A 20,101-nucleotide genomic window follows, 5' to 3' on the forward strand; every position below is an offset into this window, starting at 1 on the left:
GAGAGCCCTGAGAGGCATAAGGCCTGGGTCTCATCACTGACTACTGTCAGTGGTAACTGTGGCTTGCTGCCTGTTCGTTGGGACACACCTGTGAGCAAGTTAAGGTTAGGTGCTGCACAGGTGATGCCCAGAGGTGAGGAGAACGGTTCCCCATGGGTTAGCTTGGTGGGCCCTGAGAGTATGGACAGAGGGATTCCAATAGGTTCAGATTGGCGTTGAACTGGAGTCTACCCCTGCAGTTGCGGGCCAGGGCCAGGTTCTATCGCCCAAAGCAGGGAAGCCCATCAGTGTAGTGATTGGTCTACCCTGAGTTTTGGTTGGAAGGGGGTTGTGTTGGACTTGGCCCTTTTTGCAGGGTCATACCTGAACTTTTTGCCTTCCTCCTATATTTTTTCTGACCTGTTGTTGGCTGTTTTATGACTCTGGGCACTTTACCACTGCTGATCAGTGCTAAAGTGCATATGCTCTCCCTATTGTAAATCGATGTATGGATTAGTGACTCCATGATTGGCTTATTTGGTTTACCTGTCAGACCCTAATACAGTGCACCAGGAGTGCCCAGGTCTGGTAATCCAAATGCTGCTGGTGGGCTTGCAGCACTGGTTGTGCCACTCACAGAAGCAGCCTGCAAAAGTGTGTCTAAGGCCTGGCATTACAGAGCCTGTGTGCAGTCTGGTACTGTCATGCTGACTGGGCAACTGCACCCACTTGCCAGTCCCTAAACCTTCCCTTTTCTTCATATCAGGCACTCCTATGGTAGGCCGAAGGGCAGGGTGCATTGTAAGGGTAAGGTAGGACATGCCCTGGTGTGTGTGGCATGTTCTAATAGTGAATTGCAGCCATTTTCGTTTTTCACTATTGCAAGGCTACCTATTCTCCATAGGCCAGAATGGGCAGTTTGATTATTACATTTTATAACCCTAAACTGACTCAGGGAACATAGTAGAAATTCGAATTTAGTTTGCCTGAACTCAGAATGATAAAATACATCTTTTAGTGAAGTTGGTTTTAACATTCTATGTTTGAAAATGCCACTTTTAGAAAGTAGGCATTTTCTTGTCTAACCATTCAAACCTGCCTCTGCTAGGCTGTGTATTCCCTGTCTGGAGTTTGAGTGACAGGGCTGGGGAATTCCAGGAGACAGGGTGAGGTGGCCCAGTGGTGAATAGAGAGATCTGCATCTAGATGGGTGGGAGGAGTAGCACGTGGGACCTGAATAGGGCTGTGCCTTCCCTCCAAAATGCTGGCTCCACCTCCTGTGGTGCGTCTGATGTCTCTGCCCTGCACTCTGAAAGGAAAGAAGGAATCAGGTAAACAAAGTGCTCCAGGACTGACCAGAACCGGTTTGAACAAGGCAAAGGCCCCTCTGCCCTCAGAGGACAAAGGATTTTGGGGTATAAGTATTGGGACCCTGATCCCAAGAATTTAGATCACTTTGGAAAAACAAGAAGAAACCTCTGCTGAGGAGAGGAACCAAGAAGAAGCTGAGGAGAAACTATCCCTGAAACTGGTGGATTGGCCTGCAGTGGTTGCCTACTGCCAAAGAGAGGAGAAAGGAACTTTGTGTGTACTTTTGCTCAACTTGTGAAGGATCTCCAAGGGCTTGGAAAAGAGCTTGCCTCCTGCTGAAGTCTCAGGAACAACAGACTTCACCCCCCAGCTCCCCAAAGTTCTTTGGAAGTGCATGCTGCTGTTTTGGGCCTTCTGAGGGACTGCGTGTCGCAAGGAGCTGGAAGCGCGACTCAAGAAGGAGAACCATGCCGCCATCAGAGCAGTTGTCGTCGCATCGCATAAAGTGTGTCACCACTGCAGCTGTCGCATCAAGCGGAAGCGTCTTGAATCATCGAAGAAGTGTCTCGCAACACCGAAGAAGCGTGTCGCCATCGCAGCCCTCGTAGCTGACGCATTGCACCACATCAAGAGAAGAGTCTCGCATCGAGGAAGAAGCGTGTCGCCATCGTAGCTGACACATTGCACCGCATCAAGAAAAGCGCCTCGCATCCACAAAGAATCGTGCCGTCGTCGGAGCTGTTGTCGTCGCATCGCGTAAAGTGTGTCGCCGCTGCAAGCTGTTACATCGAGTGGAAGCGTCTCGCAACGTCGGAGAAGAGTGTTGCCGCCAAAGCCGCTGTTTTCGCATCTCGTACAGTGTGTCGCCGCTGCAGCTGACGCATCGAATCGAGTCTTCTCACAACATCGGAGAAGCGTGCCGCATCTGGAAGATCTTCACGTCTTTATTACTTTGCACCAAAATCTTCATCGCATCAACATCGTTGCAACACTTTTGTTGCCCTGCGTGTTGCATCTAAAAGGTACATTGACTTAAAGTGTCGCATTTAAGAACATAAGAGAACTAAGCTAACTTCTACCATCTTAAAGTAACAGTATTGTGGATTTTTGTCGTTTAATGGTCTTGTGGTAAATCTATATAAAGAATACTTATTTTTGATATAAAACCTGTGTGGTGTCCATCTGTAGTGTTGTCACTGGATTACTGTATGTGTCCACAAATGCTTTACACACTGCCTCTGAGATAAGCGTGTCTGCTCGTGCCAAGCTACCAAGGGGGTGAGTAGGGGTTATTTTAGGAGTGTGCCCCTTTACCCTGCCTAGAGGCGAGGGTCCCTATTTGTAACAAGTGCATACCTGTGCCAACTAGAGACCCCCAAGTCTAACATTGCTCTTGAAAGATTTTGGCGTCCACATTCACAAAAGAAAAGAGGGTCTCTTGGTGGCCCTTTCCTGTTTGCGAATGAGTTAACACCAAATTAAAGTTGGTAGCAACTGTGAATGTTTTGAAATCGCATTTATGGTAGCAGAACATTTGTACACACCAGTGCTATTCGGTATTAGGAAGGGACGCCCTAAACACGCACCTTCCTAATCCTGCATTCCAAAAGCAAAATACAGTTTGGGAACAAGTTACTGAGTCGCATCTTGCCTTCTGTACATGGCGCAATGCACTTCACCAGTTTTAAACTACCTGATGGGCCGTTTGCAAATGTTAAAATTGTTTGTACATCTGGCCCCTGGTTCTTGAATTTCCTTCCTCTCCTGGCCAGGCTCCAATGGGTCTATGGTGACAATGGACTGGTGTCAGGTTGTTTTTGAGTGTGCTGATAAGCTCCTTTCAGAGATAAGTAGGGCAGGAAGCAGCTCTGCCCCACCCATCCTTGCAGGATGGCACATTGTCCCAACAGGTTTTCCACCTTTGTCTCACCTTCTGGGAGAAATACACAAAGGCCAACTGCCAACTAAGCCCCCACATGTGACCCAGGACACAGGCTACGTGCATTAAATGGTTAGATTAAGAAAATGCTAAGTCTCTAAAAGTGTCATTTTCAGAATTGTGACTTCAAATCTGACTTTACCATTAATGAGGGCTTTAAATTACAATTCAGTTGAGTGTTAAACATGGCCTTCCTACCGACTCCCAATTAAACATGATCACTTATTAAATGGTAGAAGGTAACCCAGTACTATTCAATGGAAGAGATAGGTGTTACAATAATGAAGAAAAATGTGGGAGTTTTTTTTACTGATAGGACATGTATAACTTAATAGAACATTGGAAGCTCCATTGAAAACAATGCAGTAGCTCCGGGCTTATAATGGCTGACATAAGCCCGGAGCTCCAATATTCCAATGCTTCTTTGTGGCTGTGAACAAAGGTTTCAGGGAGCCTGAGGGGATTTCAATCCCCTCGCGCTCCCTGAAGCATTTGTTTAATTTGTTAGAACATTCTGCCCTCTAGTGGCAGAATGTTCTAATAACCTTATAGCCCTTTGTAGCAGGGCTATACCGGCTATTAAAGTTCGCTGCCTTGTTAAAGTCCCTCGGCTTCGGCTCAGGTCTTTAACGCTGCTGCGGGCCTTTAATAGCTGGTATAACCTGCTACAGCGGGCTATAAGGCTATAAAAGTCCATACCCGGCAATTTACCTACACTGTACCCTGCCCTATGGGGTGTTTAGGGCCTAGTTTTGGAGGGACTTTTATGTATTAAAAATTAAGTATTAGCCTGGCAAAAGGCTTATTTTGCCAACTCAAAATGGATCCAGGCTGCAATTGCAGGCCTGAGACTTGTTTAAAGAGCTACTTATGTAGGCAGCATAATATGTGCTACAGCATTTCATTTACAGGCCCAGGGAACATGTGGTACCACTTTACTAGGGGCTTATCAGTAATTTAAATGTGACAACTGGGTATAAGCCAGTTTTGCCATGTTTAAGGAAGTGACCACAAATACTTTAGCACTGGTCAGCAGTGGTAAAGTGTGCATAGTCCTAAGGCCAACAAAAACGAAATTCAGCCAACAGAAGGGGAGGAGGCAAAATGTTTGAGAGAAGACCACACCAAATGCTGTCAGGTCTAAAAAATCATTTTCGAGTCAGAAAAAACTGAGATAGTTTGTGAAGGGAGGTACAAATTTTCAGGAGAAAGCAGATTTGCTACATTTCTGTGGCAAAAAGGTAAATTGTTTAAGGTTGAACACGTTATCTGTCTCAAGGATAAACACTTATCCCCATAATGTAACTACTACGAAGAGGCAGATAGACGCGGTATTTCGGAAGTTTGTTTATGTGTTATGATTATTAATATTAGTACATCAAGGGTGCGAACCGTAACTTGGGATTTACAGGGGGCAGTACAAAAAAAGGGGCAGAACAACAATGGAGACAAGCGTGTGAAGGGGAAGAGATTTGGATGGAAAATAGAACACATATTAATTTATTAGCTACAATGCCAAAGGAGTCACTGCTGCACGTTTCCATCTCCCGGCCCTCTTTTGTAACTGGAAGTCCGAGAGAGAGCCTTATCTGAGCTCACATCGCCATTGCCACGGGCGGCTGCATCATCTTCCCGGAACCGTGAGGAGGGGAGAGACTACAGCCCCCAGCACCCGTTGCGGCATGCTCACCACCCGCGCTTCCCAATGCGACTGGAGGAGACTGGGCTGGGCCATCCCTCTGAGAACTGTTTTCACTGTCTGAAGTATTCAGGAAGACTGTAAGACTCTTTGCATTGTTTCAGGTCCTTACGGTACTTGATTGGGACCCAAATAGTTAGGAGGTGATTGCTGTCAGTTCATATGACCAAGATCATGAGCAAGCGTAAAGGTGCAGCAGGCACTCTAGACGCCTTTCTAACTAGAGCAGAATCTCTACTGACGCATGAAATCCAAATGACAAAGAGACATTTGTCACTTGATCCTACACAACTTACAATGCATAAACAATCACACACTTTTAATTCAAATGACTCATCACAACAGTTTTCACTAAGTCCAAAAATAATTGTCCAAAATAAACCTATGACACCAGGGTCATCAAATACATCTCTAACATTCACAAACCCAGTTCCAGAAGACCATAGTAGACAGGGCATAGAAACGAGATCACAAGCCCCAAAAGTATCAGAAGAGCCCAAAGGGAAAGCTCCCTGAGCAAAACAGAAACAAGCTATGGGTCAACCAAAATCTAAAACTAAGAGTAGAGGGAGATCTCAGCCCACATCCCAAACAACCCCCTATGCAGACAATCAAGTTGCAAAGGTGACAAACACTGCCAGTACACAGACAGAAGCAGACTCCCGCCTTTTTACTTTAGTAACAAAAGAAAATAACGGGGATCATGATCACACACCTACATTCACAACAATATTAGAATCAGCACTTGGGTCTATATTATCACAGATCGATGAACTAATGCATAAAAAAATTGGCCTATTAGATAAGGAGATCGTACAGCTACATACTGTAGTAGAACAATTGATAGGTAGAAAGGATACTAGTTACCCTGACATTACAGAAGGGGAGCGTGAACCAAAGCAATTAGAGGGATTCCCAACTTTTAGTTTAGCTGGAACGAGCAATAGAGCAATGGTATTTCCGTGGCAAATTCCATGGCGCAAAGAGAAAATAGGGAGAAAAGTACAAAGGACAAGGCCCAGAAATCGGACGATAAAATAGGGGAAAGACCAGACAAACAGGTAGCCCCAAATTTACAAATTAACCGTTTTGGTTGTAGCCCAACAAATGTCTCAAGCGGTATAACTCTGAACCCAAGTACTGATGATTTAGGTTTACCACCTGCCTCATTTTCCTATGTATTAATTCTAGCTGGGGTACCTGCCCTAAGAAAGGAACAGAGTGAATCCTGGACCAATCTGCGGAATAAGACCGTCGATTGGTTGACTAAGCATAAAAAGTTTAACTCACGGTATACAAACGACATTTTGATGGTTCGCAGAGTAGGGTGGATTGGAGAATCCTCCAAGAGGATAGATGGCGATTGCATCGTAATAAACCTTTGCCGACCCCAGATGGGTCAGAGACTACTAAATAAAAAAGAGGAGACATCCTTTCAAAAAACTAGTATCAGCGTGCTCCCTTTAGGCTACTTTTACAAACCACAAGCTAGGAAACCTGCCCATGAGGGCGACCCTATATTATTCCCAAACAGATTTCAGGCGTTATCCGACCTAGACGACCAAGACTGACAACCAACTTCGGTGGGGTATGATACACACCTTCCTGTTATCACCCAGATAAATTACAGTGTGGCCCAGATATGCCTCTCATCCACACAGCACTCCAAGGAGATACAGAGCGAGCTAAATTGTTATAACACATCTGAACAGAATGACCAACTAGGGGTGGAAGTGCCACAGGGGTTGTCATTTAGTCTTCTTAAATCTTTATCTGATGTAACAACCAAACAGCCTAGGCTGAATATAATAAAGACATGAGTGAAGAAGGAGTCAGAAATACAAGTTACTTCTTGGAACATTGCGGGGCTGAATAGGAACCTTAGGGATACTGAATGGCTGGAATATATAGAACAAAGTGATATTTGCCTCCTGCAAGAGACTTGGGCTTTAGAAACCCCCCATAAGGTTGGGTTTATGACCTGTAGTACCAACGCGGTCCCATCAGCAAAAGGTAGGCCATCAGGTGGTCTTGTTATATGGATAAGAATTACTTTTCAAATTGAGCTAACCAAGCTGGATTTACCATCACAGGATTTAGGGGCATATTATCAAGCACGGCGTTAAAATTATCGCCGCTTTAGCGGCAGAAAACTGCAGCTAAAGCGGCGATAATGGGCTTGATAAGATGCCGCAGAGAATTCCAATAGAAGCCCATGTTGACACCAGAACATGGGCTTCTATGGGAATTCTCAAGGGCATATTATCAAGCCCATTATCGCCGCTTTTGCAGCAGTTTTCTGCCGCTAAAGTGGCGATAATTTTAACGCCGTTTCTTGATAGTATGACCCATAGTTGGTGAAAAAATTAAAACAAGGGATACAAAAGTAATATACCTGATTAATATCTATAACAGACCAAGTCCAGCCACAAAAGAATCCTTGGTAATAGAACAGCTTGATTCTTTTTTAAACTCAATGGAGCCTGGGGCAATGATAATTGCAGGGGGTGATCTAAATTGCAAATTCGAGCCAGTGGCGGGTTTTGAGAACCTCCTCGAAGAGGAAGATACAGCAAACAACATCCCTCCTTTAGAAAGTAGCCCAACAGTGTCATGCACCATAGCTGTAGCACAAATTATGAAATTGATAACAGGGCAGGGTCCTAGAGCATGAAATGGTAATCTACCTTCTGATAGACCAAATGTTTTACTTTTAGTAGAGGCAACTGCAAGAGCAACATAGACTATATATTGGTATCAATCGAGTTCTGGCCAAACGTACGCGATTTGACAATAGATTCCAGATCCAATAGTGATCACCGTCCCCTACATTTGACACTAGTATCTGAACCCTTCATTGACATTATTGTGAGCAATGAAGATACTAACATCCCTACTGATGATATTCTTGTTAGCAATAATCGTCGAGCTTTAAAGTGGCCTCATATATTGGGAAACATCCAATCTATGACGCAGATTTGCACTACTTTTGCAGACATCGTCTCCCTCCATATAGACACACCTGCAGTAGAGTTCCCAATATTGGCCTCACATTATGCTTTGTTGGAAGCTCTAGTGCCAATTGTGAGTCGATTAACCAAGGGTGGTAGTACAAGCGATTCAAGAATAGGAGCAAACCCATGGTACAATAAAGAGTGTCTGGAAGCAAAAGCTGACCTTATATTGGTAATTAAAAAAAAACGATATATGGGCCACAAGGGAGTAAAGAACTAACTATAAGCGAATTCTTGCTCATGCAAAAAAAACTTGGGACCACAATATCTGGACGGATTTAATTTGTGCAGCTAAGTCCAAAGACCAAGCAGGGTTCTGGCGAATATTAACAAAGGGCAATAAGTCTGGCAGGGATACTAAGGACCTCTTTCTTGACGCTAAAACTTGGGAGGACCATTTTTCCAGCCTTCATGCGGCAGCGCAAACTGAAACAATACCCTCTACCGCAGCTCCTATACTCAATCCCCATATCAATCACCTCCATTTTAGTCTGGAAGAAATATTGATGAGCCCGAAACCGGTCCTAGGATGCTTGTTTCCAGTCCAGGGAGGACCTGGCTTGGCAGTTCGGGCTGGTCTGTTCCCATGGGGCACAGGGTCAAGACTGATTTGCATATGGCTGGGTTCAAACTGGAATGGCATGGTGAGCAAAACAACGATGGATTTAGGCCCAGATCTCTGTACTGGGGTGAATGTATGACATTGTTCTGCATTCTGTCCATCAATTGTTGTTTTTGCAGTTAATGCAGTCAAGCTAGGGAAAGCGCCCGGCCCTGTCAAAATTCCGGGAGACTTGATGAAGCACGACAGTAGTGTTGGGCCCATATATAAATCGTTTATGCAATGCTATTGCTTCGGGCTCTCCCATACCAGTATCATGGAAAGGGGCAGAGATCACTACGATTTTTAAGAAGGGTAATCGTCATGACCCCGCTAATTACTGACCAATAAGTTTAATCGATATTTTACAAACAAAATTCGCTAGGCATATTTTAATGAGATTAAACGGTTGGCTTGAAGAGAACAATGTCCTCTCAAAATTCCAGGCGGGATTTAGATCTAAAATCAGCACGATCAATCAAGTTTTTAGATTTATATGTTTATGCTGGAAATACATTAATTTTAAAAAGGGCCACTTGTATATTGCTTTTGTAGACCTCAGGACCGCTTTCGACCTCATACCGCGGAACTTACTTTGAGAATCGGTGAAATGCCAAGGAGTGCCTGACGAAATACTTGTGCAAATAATAAGACTACATGAGGACAACTTTGCCAAAGTAAGATGGGGTCCGAGGGGTGAAATCACAAAGGCAATCCCGGTAAAAAGGGGCGTGCGCCAGGGGTGTGTACTGGCGCCCACGTTATTTTCTCTATACGTCAACGATATCTTGAGACATTTGCTCGGTACACTCATGATTCGCCCAAACTGGGAAGGGATTTGGTGCCAGCGCTTTTATTTGCCAACGACACAATATTAATTTCACAAATCCCAAAAGGCCTACAATGTTTATTAGATTCTTTTAACACCTATTGTAACAAAAAGGGTCTTGAAATAAATAAAAGCAAAACAAAATATATGGCCATAAACCCACATAAGTCTTTCGAAAAGAGTTTAGCAATCAATGATCAAAAACTAGAATATGTACAACATTTTAATTATTTGGGTATAACTTTGGATATAAAGCTGTCCTGGAAGCCGCAATTGGAAAAAAATAAGATCACCCTGCTTCAAAACTCGCTACCCATAATAAAGAAACACGGGAGTAGTATCTCGAATGCAGTGTCCCCCGCCTTAGAGGTATTTAAACACAGAGCCCAATCAGCTTCTCTTTATGGGGCTGAAATATGGGGGCCTAATTGCAAAAAGAGTATTGAACCAGTAGAAAATAAATTTTTTAGAAGATTGCTAAACTTAACAGTACGAACACCCTTAATCCCTATTGTTATGGATTTAAATGTCAAACGTACAGACCATCATGCAATTTTAAGGCCCTTATCATTTTGGGTGCGGCTCTGGTCAACCCTAGAACTAACAGCTTATAAAGAAGGTCTAGAGGAGATTTTAAACATTGATCAGAGCAAGAGCGTCCCGTGGCTCAAGCACGTTTCTTCTTGGTTTGAGTAATTAGGCTTGCGCCACCTTTGGGAACATCCGACACAGCTGACATTGACATCTAGGAAATTGTTAAAATCCACATTCTGGGCTTATATACGAAATAGATTGTTACATGACTCGGATAATGGTACTTTAACAATTAGGTTCCTTCTTTTCAAAGAGGTAGCAAGCTTTGAGCCCTTTTTAGATGAAATTCGCGTACAATTGGCTAAATCCTTGTATATGAAGTTTAGATATGGGGGTCCTACAAATTAACACAAACACATCAAAATGGGCCACAAACAGAGACAGAACTAGTAATGAATTATGTGCATTATGTCAAAATGTGTCTAAGGAAAATGATTTACACATATTATTCACCTGCCCGGCTTATAGTAAACCCAGGAACAAATGGATTAAACCTATTTGTCGGAACATGAATACTAGACTATGCCTAGAAGCAGGCACAATATTGAAAACTGACACATCACAAAAAATTGTTTTTAGTGTCTGCAGATTTTGATTTAATGTGAGCCTTAGAAGGGCAAAAGCTGGGCTAAAACTTTAAAAAATAACAAATTAAGAATAGGTGTTTACAAAGTTAATGGTTATGGTAAAGTATACACATGCACTTATGCATAATGGCGCTATAAGACAACTTATGTATCTATTAATTGCTAAAAAGTATTTGTAATATGTTGTCTAAATGGGAACAGTACTGAAAGACATAAACAATGGAATGTGAGTTTATGTTTTATATTGATTTGAACACACTATACAAATGAATTTTAAGGTATTTCATGCCTAGTTTTCATTTATTTATATATTTGAACTGTATTTTAGCAGTTAGGTAATTGTATTAACCCTCTTAACGACAGCCCATACCTTGATGAAGTGTTACTAAATGCAGTGGAAGTTGTTACACTTGGACTTAAACAAAATTGTATGTGAAAATGTATGATGCATCTTTTATGGTTTCATGTGAACCGAAATAAAGAATTTTCAAATATTAGCTACAGATGCCCTAAGCATTTCTTATGCTAGAACGCCTTAAGAGGTCATATTTATAAGCATCACAGAAAAAACTGTGCACAATAAGCGAAACCAACCTAGAGAAGGAACTATTTTGGAAAGTCTTAGTTGGAATATATCCTGATTCATATAAGTGAATCCGTGTCAGGAGAAAGCATGATATCATAGTGACACAAACAAAAATCACAGAATCTAAATTCTGTACAACTGCCTCATTTAAACATTTGCAGCAAAGAAAGACTAAAAGGATTGGTAAAGTGCATCTTGGCAGCACAGTGTAGGAAACAAGAAGCTAAAGATTTTCTTTTTTAGATGTATGCCCTTTCCACGTTTCTCATTTTGACAACCTGCAAGGTTTCTAGTTAGATGTAGAAGTTTAAAGAGGAGTTAGGATAGCACATCGAGGCCCATAACCAAAGTGTGAGGCACATGCAGAGTGTTTACCAGGGCTAGCTGCCTCCCAGCAATCTGCACCATCAATCTGAAGCCCAGAGCATAACCTGGAGTCTGACACGCCATGAATACAGCTCTACTTGGCTGCTTCAGTCAAGGTCCACATGTTGTCACTTCCTCGATTAATGTAAAGCATTGTGCGTTTTTTTCGCTGTCATAATTGGTCAAATTAAGTCTTTGAAGACATTGGCCTCATAAGCATACTCAAATCATTGAAAACATATTCGAGACCTGTATGGTAGTGCTTTGTTCAGCATCTCCAGTGCGAAATGTGGCTTAGATTTTAATGTTCGTATGCACTTAATTAAGGGTTGGAGTTGGGAAAAGGAGATGATCATGTAAAAAACACTTGCAAGATGTTTCATTTATCGTTATAAATAAGCATCCTGGAACAGACGTAAAACTGATCGTGTAAATATGCATGCGTAAGTGACGCTTTTAGGTGGGAAAACAATGGTGCACCTTTGTATTTCTTGGGGTGATTGTCAAGAGGTTTGTCCATATGGAAAAAATAAATTCTCTGTGGATAAAATAATGTAACAATCTGCATGAGCAGATTCACATTTCCACCGTGCATTTACAGGTGGACTCTCCGGCAGGCAGTCAGAGGAAGTACACAACGAGAAACAAGAAATGTCACAGGGCCCTGTCGGACTTGTACACATTTATATGCATATTCCATGGACTTTTGTGAGACCCAAAACACGGGAAATCTACTCCAAGTGTGTATATATATATATCCCCTCGGTGTGTAGTGTGCACACTTTCCTTAACGTTTTGTGAACTGGGTCTTGTACAAATGTGCCCATGTTGTTGACCTCTGGCAGCTAGAATGTTGGAGCATAGTAGGTGGTGCCCCGACACTGACGCCAGCAGCTTGTTTCTGCTATCAAACGGGGTCTGTGTTAAGGTCGCCTGCCGGTTTCTGGATTTTAGCTGCACAGTGAGCATCTGTGAAGGACTGGCTTCTGTGCTTGTGAAAAGCAAGAGAGAGAAAACGGGTTTATCTCGGCAATGGGTATTGCGTGTCTAAGGCCTCAGTCCAGGTAAAAGCCTCCCTAGGTCACCATCCAATGAGGCTAGGAATTGTGGAGTCTGTATGAATGTGTGGCGAATTATGTGCATGAATGTGTGGTGGAGCGTGTGCCCTCTGCCCCACTCGGTTTGGTGTAAAATAATTTTATTATTTACATTAGGTGACTGTTTCCAAAATAAAATAAAAGATCACACATATATTTAGTAAAATATTCTAGATTCCATTTTACCTAGTTATCGACAAGTAAGCAATAATGCTTAAGTATACTAGAATTATGTTCCGAAAATGTAAACAAGACCGCCACATTTTAGCAGCCGCAGCCGAACATGACATATATTAATAGTCTCAGTGCGTACCTCCTTTGTTACAGAAATCAGCAAACCATGTGCCGGAAAACAAAGTATTTCTGTGCGGCGAGGCATATTTGTGAGACAACGCAATGATGAGTCGCAACGTTTAAGCGATTTGCATCGGTTGCAGCAAGACAAGCTACACGTTAATTCAGAGCGGGGTCTTAAACTGCCTCTGTCTATGAGGCTTCAATCTAATCTGCAGCTTCTCAGGAAGAGCTTGAAAACCCGGCTTTTTACAGCCGCATAGGCCTCTTTTTACAACCATACTTTTGCTGCCCTCACACCTCAGCGCCAAGACGCTTCGGCATTTCAGCGCTATACAAGCACCAAACATAAACATGACTGTGCCATACAGACAGGTGAATTGTAGATACCATGGTGATGCATGGCTGTGATACGACGAGTACTTTAGGAATATGATGACGACGTGGCCCAATATAGATTGGGATCATCAAGATGTAATGGGATTCAGCAATCACATGGTAGCAGCCAGCGAGGAGGTGACCACACAGAAGGAGAGTTTTCAGGTATTTGGGCATAGAGGGAAATATTAGAGTCAGCAGCAGATCAGCAGATGCAGCAGAAGTAGGTGGGGTAAATTCAGGGAAAGCTGCGCAACAACATACTAGAAGTATGACAAAGATGAGGTGGGGTCAATCATGTACATTTCATGCATGCACTAGCTGTGGGGGTTCACACACAATGGTGGAGTGTAGAAAGGGTAAGGGTGCCATTGACAAAAAAGATACCCCCTTGTATTAACGCTCACGAATGGTCAGCCTGGGGTGGCTTCGAACACAGGCTTGAGGAGGCAGCCCCCACCCTCATCTGGGTCAGAGAGCTAACGCAAATGCTTCACAGATATCACAAACATGAGGAGGCACAACTGCTATCACAAGGCTTCACAGAAGGCTCCATCATTCCTTTTACCGGCCCCTAGTCAACAGCTATAGTCAAAACCTGGAATCGGTGCTGGAGAACATAGAGGTTGCATGGCGTAAAGTAGCAAAGGAGCTTCAGCTGGGCTGGGTGGCGGGCTCTTTCTTGCCCTTGCAGCTAGAGTATTTCGTAGCTTCACTGCTGGTTGTGGCTCCCAAAAAGGAGGTGGGTCAAGCCCGACTCATTCACCATCACTCTTACCTCATTGGTTTATCAATCAATGACTGGTTGGATCAAGACAAGTGCTCAGTATCTTACACCACACTGGATGGTGCAATGGATATGCTGAGAGCGGCAAGAAGTAGATGCGTTGATGGCCAAGGCTGACATTGAATCAGCTTTCTGCCTTGGGTTTTCAGCTGAACAGTATTTTTTGTACTGCAACAAATGTCTTCCCATGGGGTGCACGATCTCTTGCACATATTTTGAGACCTTCAGTACCTTCCTAGAATGGGAATTAGAAGTGAGTCAACCTGCACTACTTGAATGAGTTCCTCTTTATTGGGGACCCTTGGCACATTGCAATGTAGCACCCTTCTGGGCCAGTTCATCACAGTGGAGAGCAAGCTGGGTGTGCATCTGTTGCACGACAAGGTGGAGAGCTTGCTGCCTGCCTAACATTGCTAGCAAAGGGTCTTAGCAAGAAACACCACAGGATCAGACTTACGCATGACTTGAAGGAGGATTTGCAGCAGTGGGCCTCCTTTCTTTCCGGTTTCAATGTAACGCTAGAATGGGGTGAGCACTGGGTGTCTGCAAGCCAGTTGGAGCTGTTCGTGGATGCAGCTGGAGAAGAGGGCTTTGGCTCCAGGTAAACAACGTTTACAATGCATCGTTTACAACACATGCCATTACAATGCAAGTTGTTACGACGATGCATTGATACATCTCATGTCATTTCAATGCAAGATCTTTACAATGACTTGCTGTAGGGGGCAGAAGGTGTTGGATTTTCAACCCAACACCTTCCCTACTATTGCACACACTGGAGTTGGAATAGTAAATTATACTATTCTAAACTCCAGCGCCCCCCCTACAGCAAGTCGTTGAAACGGCTTGCGTTGTAATGGCATGCAGTGTAAACACATGTGTTGTAATGAGTGCTATTCCTGGGGCCATTCTAGGAACGGACTGATGCACAGTGCACTGGTCTGCCTCCTTGTATGAGAAACAGATAACTAAGAGCATTACACTTCTGGAGCTCTTCCCTATTGTTGTGACTATCTCTTTCTGGAAAGACAGGCTCACAAATAGATAGATCATGTTGTGTTCTGTTGCCAGATGAAAGAACATGCCAATGTAACTTCGGTTGGCAATATAGTATAGAGTTTATCAAAGCGCATGGAAGTTCAGTTAGCTCCATGGAACTAGAATCTGAACTTCAACTTACAATGTGGTGGACAGTTTCTTTTATACCTTTGTAACCGCAAAAACTGCATACATTTGCAAATTAAATCACATGTTTGCTCTAGCACATTATATCAAAAGGTAATTCTTTTTACAAAACCATTTAATCACACCTTTAAGGAATGAGACTTGTGCACGTATTATTGTTTCATTTTCCTGCTACCACTGTACTACTTGTTTCCTTGGCTTGTTTTGTGCTTGGTAGCCAAGCAATGCTCTACTCCCTACAGGTCCACTGCTCCGCAAGCCTAACCTCCCACTTTATCTGTGCCTCTGTGATGCTTTGTCTACATATTGGTTCAAAGAAGTGTTCTTTCAATGTGGGTTTGTGACCTTCCATTTCTACTGTGCCTTCTTCCTTTTCTACACTCATTATAACAGGTCTGACAACCACGCAGAAGTTTACATATTGAATATGGGAGCAGCTTTTTGCTGGAAGGTATAAGACCTGTTGTGCTACCTGTTCTGCTGCCAGCTAAGAGTGAACATAGTAATTACAGCCACGCACGTTTCAGGTAGTGATAACTCCATTGTGAATGCTCTTTCTTATTTTCAGTTGAAGAAGTTCTGACAATTGGGTCTATGTGCAGCTCAAATCATGATGCCTATTTCTACTGTGCCTAATTATAAATCTCTATTCTACTAAAGCTTGTATCTGCCTCCCTCTCCCCAGGTCCTGACTCCATGTGTGCTTTCTATTCTGCTATTATAGACAATTTACCTTTAAACAAAAAACAAGGGAACCCAAATAAGTACACAAGGACCTTGGGTATCAATTATTATCGTGGACAATGGTCCTTGTAACAATAATGGCAGTTAAATAAATATAGAATGCAATCAAACTAGATTTCAACTATCCAGCCGGATAAGGAATTAATCCGATTTATTCAAAAATTAGCAAAGCAACGAATTTGAACCAAGTGGGGTACAATCCTGTACCAACAAACATAAAAGTGAGGTAATGGGTAACATTAGGACACATGAAACAAAGACATTTAAGGCAAACCAAAACAAAGAAGCTTGTCGTAATAATGGGTCATGAAACAAGCATAATAGTGAACACAACCGTGGCACTTAGTATGAACAATTTTAGTAAGTGTACACGTAGTTGAACAAAGGTCGACGACGTTTCGATCCCATTTACAAAAATAGAGGGATCATCATCAGGACTGACAATATTGCCTAAGGGTTTAAATATAATGGAACAAGGGGAAACAATGATTGAAGGAAGGAAGAGAGAAAAAGTAGAAAGTTAGAGTAGGTTCAACATGACCAAAAACGCTTATTAATTTGCGCACAATGACGAAAAATTATAGTGCCTATTAAGCTAAAAAGAAGAAGGACCATGTGGATGACTAACGGTGAAGAATTGAATTAGCCGTGAAAGCAATTGAACCGTGCCAATAGATCAATATAATTGACTAACCATAGAATTAAACATGAAGAAAGCAATTCGGCCGTGCCAATAGATCAATGTGGATGACTAACAGTGGATTTTAATCAGCCATGAAGGAAGCAAATAACAAGCATTGGGAGGAGTGAGGTAACGTGATACAACCAAGGGAGCAGTGCATATGTGAACCACTGAAATTACATTAATTTGGACAACGGATTATAGCAAGTCTAATTACGTGCCGATGATGCGGAGAAAAAGGGAATTGAACCATACCTTGGCCCAGATAAAATAGGAGTGGTACGTGGTAGTAACGAAGGAATGGATAAGGGGTCGCCGGGACCTAGAATTAATTAGTGGGAACGATTGGAAACAGGAATCAGTGAGGGAGGCGACGCACGTGTAGGCTTAAACCATACCTATGATAGGACCCTCAGTCTTGCGGGATCTTTACTGATGATACACGCCCGCCTCTACCGACCTAGGATGAGAGTCACTGAGCTCCTCAGTGGTACGGATCATTGAAATTATCCCGGTTAATTGCCGTCCCTTCGGTAAGTGGATGCTCCAATCCCGTGGCCCTTGCTCCCATGGTTTTACCCGACCACCCCTTATTCTTTGATACCCCTCTAGTTTCAGGTTCGATTCACAACCCACGGTGTGAACACGCACTGCCTATTAGCTGTGGTGAACCTGCCCTGCCGTCCCTACCCAGTGTTTCGTGTCCTTGGACCTGATTGAAGGTATGCTTCATTTCTACACGCGCGTCCATCATTCCCAATCCCAACCTTACTACCCTTGTTACTCTCCCTGATAGGTTTTCGGCGGTCCTTAATTAATTGGGACCCTTCTCCCATGACTACAATTGGAACCACTGGGCTTCCCCCCTTGCCGCATCCCATCACATGGCTCCGTGACTGAGGGTCCTATCATAGGTATGGTTTAAGCCTACACGCGCGTCCCCTCCCTCACTGATTCCTGTTTCCAATCCTTACCACTAATTAATTCTCCCTTACAGGTCCCGGCGACCCCTTATCCATTCCATGGTTACTACCACGTACCACTCCTATTTTATCTGGGCCAAGGTATGGTTCAATTCCTTTTTTCTCCGCATCATCGGCACGTAATTAGACTTGCTATAATCCGTTGTCCAAATTAATGTAATTTCAGTGGTTTACATATGCACTGCTCCCTTGGTTGTATCACGTTACCTCACTCCTCCCAATGCTTGTTATTTGCTTCCTTCATGGCTGATTAAAATCCACTGTTAGTCATCCACATTGATCTATTGGCACGGCCGAATTGCTTCCTTCATGTTTAATTCTATGGTTAGTCAATTATATTCATCTATTGGCACGGTTCAATTGCTTTCACGGCTATTTCAATTCTTCACCGTTAGTCATCCACATGGTCCTTCTTCTTTTTAGCTTAATAGGCACTATAATTTTTCGTCATTGTGCGCAAATTAATAAGCGTTTTTGGTCATGTTGAACCTACTCTAACTTTCTACTTTTTCTCTCTTCCTTCCTTCAATCATTGTTTCCCCTTGTTCCATTATATTTAAACCCTTAGGAAATATTGTCAGTCCTGATGATGATCCCTCTATTTTTGTAAATGGGATCGAAACGTCGTCGACCTTTGTTCAACTACGTGTACACTTACTAAAATTGTTCACGGTTGTGTTCACTATTATGCTTGTTTCATGCCCAATTATTACGACAAGCTTCTTTGTTTTGGTTTGCCTTAAATGTCTTTGTTTCATGTGTCCTAATGTTACCCATTACCTCACTTTTATGTTTGTTGGTACAGGATTGTACCCCACTTGGTTCAAATTCGTTGCTTTGCTAATTTTTGAATAAATCGGATTAATTCCCTATCCGGCTGGATAGTTGAAATATAGTTTTGATTGCATTCTATATTTATTTAACTCGCATTATTGTTACAAGGACCATTGTCCACGATTATAGAGAACTTAGGCCTGTATTTCTCCTTTAACACGTACATCTGTACACATCTTCCAGCTGATGCTTGCATTGACATGATTAGGCCTTCTTCATTTTCTACATTCATAATAACATTCCCTCCTTTAGTTGAATTTTCAACTATTTCCTCACTTTCCCTTTTGCTTGGCGTTATTAATTTATATACATTCTCCTAAACATCCTGCATTTTATCAACCAATCTATTAATGAACATCCCTCTCAACCTCTGACTAACCCTTTTAAAACATCCTATCACTATCTGGAAGACAGAGAACATCAATAGCAATATTACAAGAACAGGCAACAAGGCCTTAATTATAGGGGTGGGCGGAATTTGCGAAAGGGACTTTCGCAAATTATCGTGAAAATATCGTGAAGATGCGGAAGATTTTTTCCAGCCCGTTCGCGGTATTTTCTGCGTGGTCGCGGCTCGCCAACTTACCCATGCGGTTGCCCGCGGGCGCGGCCATCTTGTTTTCACTCTTCTCGCGGTGCATGATCGCGAGAAGAAAGACGTGATCGCGCGACCAATGACATTACTGCGGGCGCGAACTGTCGCGAGACAGCGCAAATGGCTACCAACAATCCAACATCTCGTGGAGAACGCGACAGGATCGGGAAAACTTGTCGGCGAACGCGGGGATTCAGGTAAGGCGATCGCGCGCCTGAGAATGTATTATTTTACAGCGCGAGCAAGAAACAAATTATTGCTAAGCTGCGGAATGTGGAAATTTTGACATTTTCGCGCTCTCCGTGGAACGCGAAAATGTCAAATGATCTCAATTTCCGCGAGCGGAACGGAAATTTAGCCCAGGCCTACTTAATTAGTCCTGACATCCAGGATGGTACCAAAGTAAACCACCTTGATAACTATTGGTCGGGAGCACGTCCTCATCCACCATCTTCTTTTGCAAGGTATGAAGAGTTTGTATGGCTTTCGTTAGTGTTCCATAATCGGCATCCTTGGCCAAGAATCAAACTGCCTGCTGCACGTCAGCAGGCAGTTTGATTCTTGCCACATACTCCTCCTTCCATGGCGTCACATATCTCTGCTGCATAATCATTACTCTTATAGTCTTCAACTCTTCTTTGATCGCACTGAAGCCATCCTCACTGGCATTGATGGCTTTTATTAACTCCCAGTGGGTAATCTGGAGCCAACGTGAAGTTCCTTTTGCTTGAATAAACGGAAGGATGCTGCCAAAGAAGATTTGTGCATCATTAAACAGCCTGTGATTTTGATGAACGTTTTCACAAGCTGTACCATAATATTCACCATAATATTCTGCAGCTTTCTTCCTCCGATGATGGTGCAGCAAGGTCATTGGATGGCTCATGGGATGGTTATGTAGTCAAGAGATGCCTACTCTTGGAATCACCAGGGAGGGAGTGTGCAAAATGATTAAAGAGCAAATTCCTTTCCAGCCTGAAGGATGTTGTGTATACAGCCACTCACCACAGTTCCTGT

The sequence above is a fragment of the Triturus cristatus genome, chromosome 2_2, assembly GCF_964204655.1.
Source record: "Triturus cristatus chromosome 2_2, aTriCri1.1, whole genome shotgun sequence".
NCBI classification, from domain to species: Eukaryota; Metazoa; Chordata; class Amphibia; order Caudata; family Salamandridae; genus Triturus; species Triturus cristatus.